An 8,084-nucleotide genomic window follows, 5' to 3' on the forward strand; every position below is an offset into this window, starting at 1 on the left:
AATTATGCCGCGTGAACTGATCAGTAGATTATTGCGAGGGAACGCAAAAGTTTTGCGAGGAAATGCAAAAGAAAATAAATTCCCCAAATCCCCTGGAGGGCTCCGTAAAATGCAACAAGTAGAAAGAGAGGACCTCCGAAAATATTTAAAGCAGAAAAACAGAAATCCCGCCCCTTTATCTCTGTTGGTTCATTCAAACATGAGCTAAAAAGTGGAATGGGCATCTGCAAGGGAGCAGGAAGATAAGAGCAGTTGGGGGTGGAGTCTATCCGTGTGAGGAGGAGGTTGCATCAGGGATTTTCTAGAACTTTCCATGGGGAGGGGAAAACATTCCCTGTCTGATTAAGATAAGAGTTTGATTTAACAGAAGGTTCCAGAATCCTGTCTGTTTTATTTCGATAAGAGCTTAATTTAAATCTGGAAATTCACGATAAGGATTTAATACAATTATAAGGCTCAAAATATACAATTAAAACACATGTTTGATGTGATAAGGGTTTTATATAGTCTTATTAAACAGATAAGGCCATATAAAACCTTATAAAAACAGATGTTTGATACGATAAGCATTATATGATGCAGATTCAACAGATGGCCGAGGCGATAGCATCAACTTTTCATTTGGGTGTGGCTTTTTAATCCATCAAACTCGATTAATTAAATTTTGACATAAGGGAGTATCCTTATTTATGACCTCCACAAATACAGATCCACACAAACTCTTTGTTGCACATTAATAAGTTGTATAGTCTTTATCAAATGTACCACTGTCAAAATGTGTCCACCGGACTGCATAGGTCACTGTGCACCTGAAAAGATAGGATATGCTTAATATACACTAATGTCATTATATTGCAAAACAGGATTTGATTAAGCCATTATGAGGATGGAAAAGGCAACGCCATAGATTTTGATGTTATGCATGGGATGTTAAAAATAAAGTGGCTTAAACTATGTTTGCAAAATCTAAATTCCATTTGGCTTGTTATCCCAAATTTGGCCTTTAAAAATTTAGGTGGACTTGATTTCCTGTTAAGATGTGATTTCGATCTTAGGAGATTACCAGTAAAACTCTCAGATTTTCTTCAACAGACTCTTTTGTATTGGAAGCTCATCTTCAAACACAACTTCACTCCACATAACACACCAATATAGAACAATAGATATATATTGATCAAAAGAAAATCCATTTTTATTGAGGATTGGTAAAGGTATGTGGGCTGTTTCTCACTTTTGGGATGTATTTGGAAACATATTGCAGCACTCTGAGTTTTATGATAAATTTAAAATATATTGTACCCAGCCAAAATATAAAAAAAATATTAAGGCCTTCCCAAGTCAGTTTGCATTAATGGTTAGGCAGGATTTAATATATTCCAAAGTTTTTCCTCATTTACACTTTGTATTGAACATGTTGATTTTCATGATGTCAAATGCAATAAGTTTATAAGAAGCTGCTATGACAAACGTCACATACACAAATGACACTACTTTAAAACCATTCCTTATTTTATACAGTGGAAGAATGAGTTAAATTTGTTTTATAAGTCTTTATGTTTGGTGATGTCAAAAAATGCTTTTAAGTTGACCTCTTTTTTGAAACCTTTCTCACTTTAATGTACTGCCCTGCTTTTTTAAAAAATGTTTTTTTTTAATGTTGTATATTTAAGCTGTCCCGCTAAAGTCCTGATGCATTTCAAGTTATCTATGTTGTTTTTACTGGTTGTATAGTTCTGTTGGCATCTTGTTCTGTAAATTCATAATGCATATATTATGCTACCTTTATGGAGTTGATTGTAGTGATGGGTAGATGAGGCGTCATGTATCATTTCGACACATAGCAAAACTGTGTTGATTCTGTGTCGATACTGTGTCACTGAATACTGACACCTGCTGGACAATAAAAATTCCCACAGGCAACGTAGTGATTTGATGACCTAGTCTATACAAATATGATTTAAGTCTTCGTATTTTATTGAATATTATATATTGTATTATGTCATATCTTAACTCCCGTTATGTTCGTTTCTGAGGTACAGGAATAATGTTCCTGGGCCAGTTTGACCCAGGGAGTGTTTTATCATGCAACAGTGTCAGAAACCAAAAGATTCCTCCAAAACATTTTTGTATCTGATTATTAACTCCAATACTTACCATTTCAATCAATATTTGTGCAATGATGTTTTTTTATTTCTTAGAAATTAAGGATTAATGACGACAACTTACTCAATTATTCATTTGGACATAAAAAATGGAATTTATATTTTTTATGTCCACTGAAAATAATCTAGACACACTCAAAAAAACTATAATTTCCTTGAAATTGATCTTTAGTAAAAATTTTATATTACATTTTATTTTATTTTTTTCAATACTTATGTGTGTCTCAAGTTATAATTGAACTTGAGACACACATACTGTTCCAGGTCAAATTGACCCGTCAATTAAAATCAAGATAAATGAGTCATGCAGAGAGTATTTGTTTTCCTCCACTTCTACTGAGTGTCCACTCAGTGTGGGTGGAGTTTGCCCACGGGAACGGAAAAGGTTCCCGTCAAAAGTTGTATGAACACCTGCTTTCTCGCAGTTAGTAGTGAAGTAAAGAGAATACTGAGAAAAAAAGTGGGCTTGTGTGTGTCTGTGTGTGTATGTGTGTGTGTTGTGTTTGTGTGTCTGTGGTGAAATGTGGTTCATAGCTGCAAGGAAACATATGGAATTGGACATTTTTTTAAATCTTTTTTTGCACTTTAACTTGACTGGCGGATCAAATTGACCCGAACAGTATCGATGTAACAAGTAGACGCAGGGGGGCTACAAATCTGTAAAATGAATAAATTTTCAATTTATATGTAGAGTGCACCTATTAAGACAAATAGAAAGTTTCATGCAAAAAAGATACTTCCAACTATTTAAAAAAAAAAACTTTTAAACGGGTCAATTTGACCCGCAACATAACAGGAGGGTGAAGTTAAATTTAAAATATATTTGATATGCAAGCTACGGAAGCGCATTGCTATCACGCAGGAAAAAAATTTTTCGAGCGCTATCACGTTATAACGTGATACGTATCTCATTAAAACGTGATAGTATCTCGTTAAAACGTGATAAGTATCTCGTTAAAACGTGATACGTATCACGTTATAACGAGATACTATCACGTTTTAACGAGATAGTATCTCGTTAAACGTATCTCGTTAAAACGTGATATGTATCACGTTATAACGAGATAATATCACGTTTTAACGAGATACTTATCACGTTTTAACGAGATACTTATCACGTTTTAACGAGATACTTATCACGTTTTAACAAGATACGTATCACGTTATAACGTGATAGCGCTCGAAATTTTTTTTTTCCTGCGTGATAGCAATGCGCTTCCGTAACAATCAATAAACAATGTGAACATGTACCATAAGTGAAAATTTAAGTGAATGTTTTTGGAATGAGGATGCTTGTGGACTTTTTCCCCACATATTTTTATTTAAAAGAAAAAAAAAAAGTAGTTTTGACAACATTTTGAAATTTAACCTGTTATGCTTTTTTGACAAAACTTCTGCTGTAGAAAAAGATGAAGTAAACATTACATTTATAGCGAACCCTTGTTTTTCTTAGGGGTTGCGTTCCGAAAATAACCCGTGATATGCGAAATCCGTGAAGTACTTACCTTTATTTTTCAGTTATTACACAGCATAGATAAATACTTTACATTGAAACCAAATAAAACCTGTTTTCAGATCAGCTGATGTGCGTGTGCATCAATCGGGCCTTAATGTGATCCGGAGTCGTGTCATTAAAGCGTCTCCTCCAAGCTGCTTTGCGACATTCACATCGCAGAGCGATGGATCTTGTCGGGTTTTGCGCTGCCTCTGGCCACAGTTTCTTTCCAGCAGGCATTGAAAGTTTCAGTTTCCATCTCCTGAATGGCCAATCTCTAAATACTAACTTTATTGGGACTCGGGTAGAGAAGAACGTGGAGACTGTTTTTAGTTTTTCAATCAGGACGCAGAACACTGTAGGAAAAACAACTGCACAAAAAAATCTGCGAAGCAGCGATACCGTGACAAGTTATAGCGAGGGTTCACTGTATCTGAAATAATTTATAAAAAGCAACTGAGAAATTTGTAGAATGGATGTATATCTGAGTTTATCTAGGTATTTATTTTCATGCCTGGCCTCATAATGCCTCAACATTGAAAAGGTGGATTTATTTAAATAAGACAGTTTAATCAAACATATGCGACACTTAACCTGCAGAACATAATATGAAAGTAAACCAAGAGTAAATTTCAGCTGAATTTGGATTCAGATAGATCAAGTAGAAACTGACAAGAACCAGATGAAACAACAAAATGAAAACAAATTTATTTTCCAATACAAGATCAAAATGGTCCCACACTGCAGAGACCTTTCGTTTGAGGCTGCTCCATAGTTTATGCTCTACCGTAAAATATCAAGAATTCGTTTGGCAAATGCTTTTGACAGATTTGCTTCCTTAACAGTTTGGCGCGTTAATGTCATTTCGAAACAGTTCCTGTATCGGTCACGTGACTTGCTGAAACCAATACGCGACCAACACAGGTGGGCTTGACACTCGCTGTCACTGTCACTTACCCTGCAGACGTGGAGTCACAAAACCAATGTCTGGGATCATGAGCGCCCCCTGCCACGAGGCAAGAAAACTACCTGCCTCACCTCGAATCTGTTCTCAGCTGTTAATGATCACTCCTTAGCACACGAAACACGTTACACACACAATTGGTGACAAAAACAATGTACATATAAGCTGAATTATGGAAAATCAGTTCATATTTTAAATGTTTTTAACCATTTTATTGGCAACATACAGAACATACTCTCAGAATAGCAGCCATGCAGCGCAGTTAGCGAGAGGTTGCGCAATCCAAGGTGAGGCTCAGCTCGCTGCTGCCTCACCAGCTGCGCGTCTGAGCATTTGTATGGGAAATTGCAAAAAAATCAGCTATTTTGAGGAGAAAAAAAAATCAAAATTGGTTAAGCTAAATGAAAAGTAAATACTTTATAGTACAAACCACAGGGTGAATATAGCAATATAAATTATCATATTAATTTTCCATGATGACAAGTGAGGCTCTGCCTCACCTTCCTCTCCTGACGACATGTCACTGATTATATATGTGTGTGTGTGCGCGTGTGTATGAAAAAGGCAAGATAAGTCAAGAGATGATACATTTTACATTATATATTTTTCATAAAAATCACAGATGCAGTAACCTCTCACAAAATACATGTATCAAAAGTGAAGATCAGAGTATGTGATTCCAAAGGAACAATCATGTATTTCTAGTTAATCTTAGTGGCATACAAACTCAGTCAGATCACATGTTTATGTTCTAGTCACCTGCTGACAGGTTAAACAAAAAGCACAAGGTGTCCTTCTGGTCATTAGATAAAGTACATCACCCATTTGTGATAAGGATTGGACAGACTGAAACAACTTTGTTTTAAATGCTGGGGGCCCTCATTTTCTTATAGCAAAAAGGCCAGAAAAGTTCCATGTTGATATTCATGACAACAGACAACATTTTTTGCATTATATATAAATTAATCTCTTGCGATGACATGGCTTTAAGACATGAAGTAACAATCACAGAGATCTTACTGTTACACTGTGTGGAGATTTTAGAGTTTGAGTTGGAGCTTCCAGTGTTTCTCAGTGTTCCCCCAGATCTGCTTCTCAGTAAACCAGTAATGGCTTCCACAAGCCATTACTGGTTTGTGAAAGCCATTAAGGTTTTGCTGCTATTTGAGGAGAACTGAGGCTGCTTCTCTGATACAGGACACAGCCTTCTGAATGTCGTCATCCTTCTGTTTGACGGTGACCACTACCCTGATGCTGGAGATAAACAAGACAAGGTGATGGGTAATGTTAACACCTTTCACTTCACACAATTATAAACATTTTCTGAAAAGCTGATGGTAAGTTAACTTGTAAAACACTTTCCTCAAACCATCTTGACTACCACAATTTTGATGTGAAAGGCCTTCTCTTGGTAATGGAGCACCTCACCTCATTTTCAAGCATAATGGCAGCTATCCTATGGAAGAAGCTCATTTCAGCCATGAGCTGGACATTTCAGTCATTCTCCCCAAGCACTTTCGTCTTTACAACTGTACCCTGAGGTCTTGATCAGGGTCAGGGTCAGATGGCAATGTCCATCTCACATTTGGAACAATGTGAGTTCTTCTAAAATCATGGACACACCTTTTGCTTTGGAGCTGAGATAGTGTTCAAAAGCATCTCCAGCACTCCTGGACATGGTCATAAGCTTTCTCCAGATGCAAAAAAACACACCTAGACCAAAGCACTGAAATCCTATAACCGTCTCAGGAGATTCACCAGGGAAAGATCTGATCCACTGTTTCATACGTAAATGAAAGTTACAGTTCAACTATAGCAAGAGTCCTTTAAATCACCCAGTTGCTAAAAGGTCTTTTCTAGCTACAAAGTGCACCTCTGCCATGTCAATGGACTCATTTTTCCAAGTCCTAAGACTGCCCCTGTAGCAGAAAGCATGGAGATCTTGGGTCTCCTATACAAAACATTGCACAAGGTCTATACTAAAATTGTATGTATGTGCAAAGTCAAAAATGACATGCCAAAAAATCCATGCACGAACACACATGGAGGATCACATCAAGAGCCAGCACCTGATGGGGCAGCTACTGCCCCCTTCAGGCTACAACGGAAAAGTGCATCAGTACATCAGGCCCCAACAGTTCAAATTTCCTTCTTGATTTTTTTCATTTGCAAGGTCTTCCAGCAGTGTTGATGCATCATGCATTCATTATGCATGAGTGTCACTACAGCTTATACATGCCGACAGTAATCAGTTTGATTACTTCACATTTTGTGTTTACTTGAGGTTTACAATCACCCTGGTGATCTTCCAGGAAAAGGAAGGTGATGTTGAGAAAACTAATGAAATGTGCAGACATTGATTCAAGATTTAAGGCTTATAGTCCTTTTTTATTCAAAAGTTCCTTATGTATAGTTATGGCTGACTAGCTGAAGCCTAAAGAGTACTGCTGGTTTGAATGCTTATGATAAAGTGTATGATAAAAATTAAATGTCTGAGTAATCATGATTCTCCACCTCAACATGTGTCACNATTACATTTATAGCGAACCCTTGTTTTTTTTAGGGGTTGCGTTCCGAAAATAACCCGTGATAGGCGAAATCCGTGAAGTAGTTACCTTTATTTTTTACAGTTATTACACAGCATAGATAAATACTCTACATTGAAACCAAATAACAAAACCTGTTTTCAGATCAGCGGATGTGCGTGTGGATCAATCGGCCTTAATGTGATCCGGAGTCGTAGCATTAAAGCGTCTCCTCCAAGCTGCTTTGCGACATTCACAGCCGTATCTCGGGCAGAGCGATGGATCTCGTCAAGCCTCCGGTCGGGTTTTGCGCTGCCTCTGGCCACAGTTTCTTTTCCAGCAGGCATTGAAAGTTTCAGTTTCCATCTCCTGAATGGCCAATCTCTAAATACTGTAACTTTATTGGGACTCGGGTAGAGAAGACACATGGAGACTGTTTTTAGTTTTTCAATCAGGACGCAGAACACTGTGGGAAAAACAACTGCACAAAAAAATCTGCGAAGCAGCGATACCGTGAAAGGTTATAGCGAGGGTTCACTGTATATGAAATAATTTATAAAAAGCAACTGAGAAATTTGTAGAATGGATGTATATCTGAGTTTATCTAGGTCTTTATTTTCAAGCCTGGCCTCATAATGCCTCAACATTGAAAATGTGGATTTATTTAAATAAGACAGTTTAGTCAAACATATGCGACACTTAACTTGCAGAACATAATATGAAAGTAAACCAAGAGTAAATTTCAGCTGAATTTGGATTCAGATGGATCAAATAGAAACTGACAAGAACCGGATGAAACAACAAAATGAAAACAAATGTATTTTCCAATATAAGTTCAAAATGGTCCCACACTGCGGAGACCTTTCGTTTGAGGCTGCTCCCTAGTTTATGCTCTACCGTAAAATATCAAGAATTCGTTTGGCAAATGCTTTTGACAG

The sequence above is a fragment of the Poecilia formosa genome, unplaced genomic scaffold (assembly GCF_000485575.1).
Source record: "Poecilia formosa unplaced genomic scaffold, Poecilia_formosa-5.1.2 Scaffold883, whole genome shotgun sequence".
NCBI lineage: Eukaryota > Metazoa > Chordata > Actinopteri > Cyprinodontiformes > Poeciliidae > Poecilia > Poecilia formosa.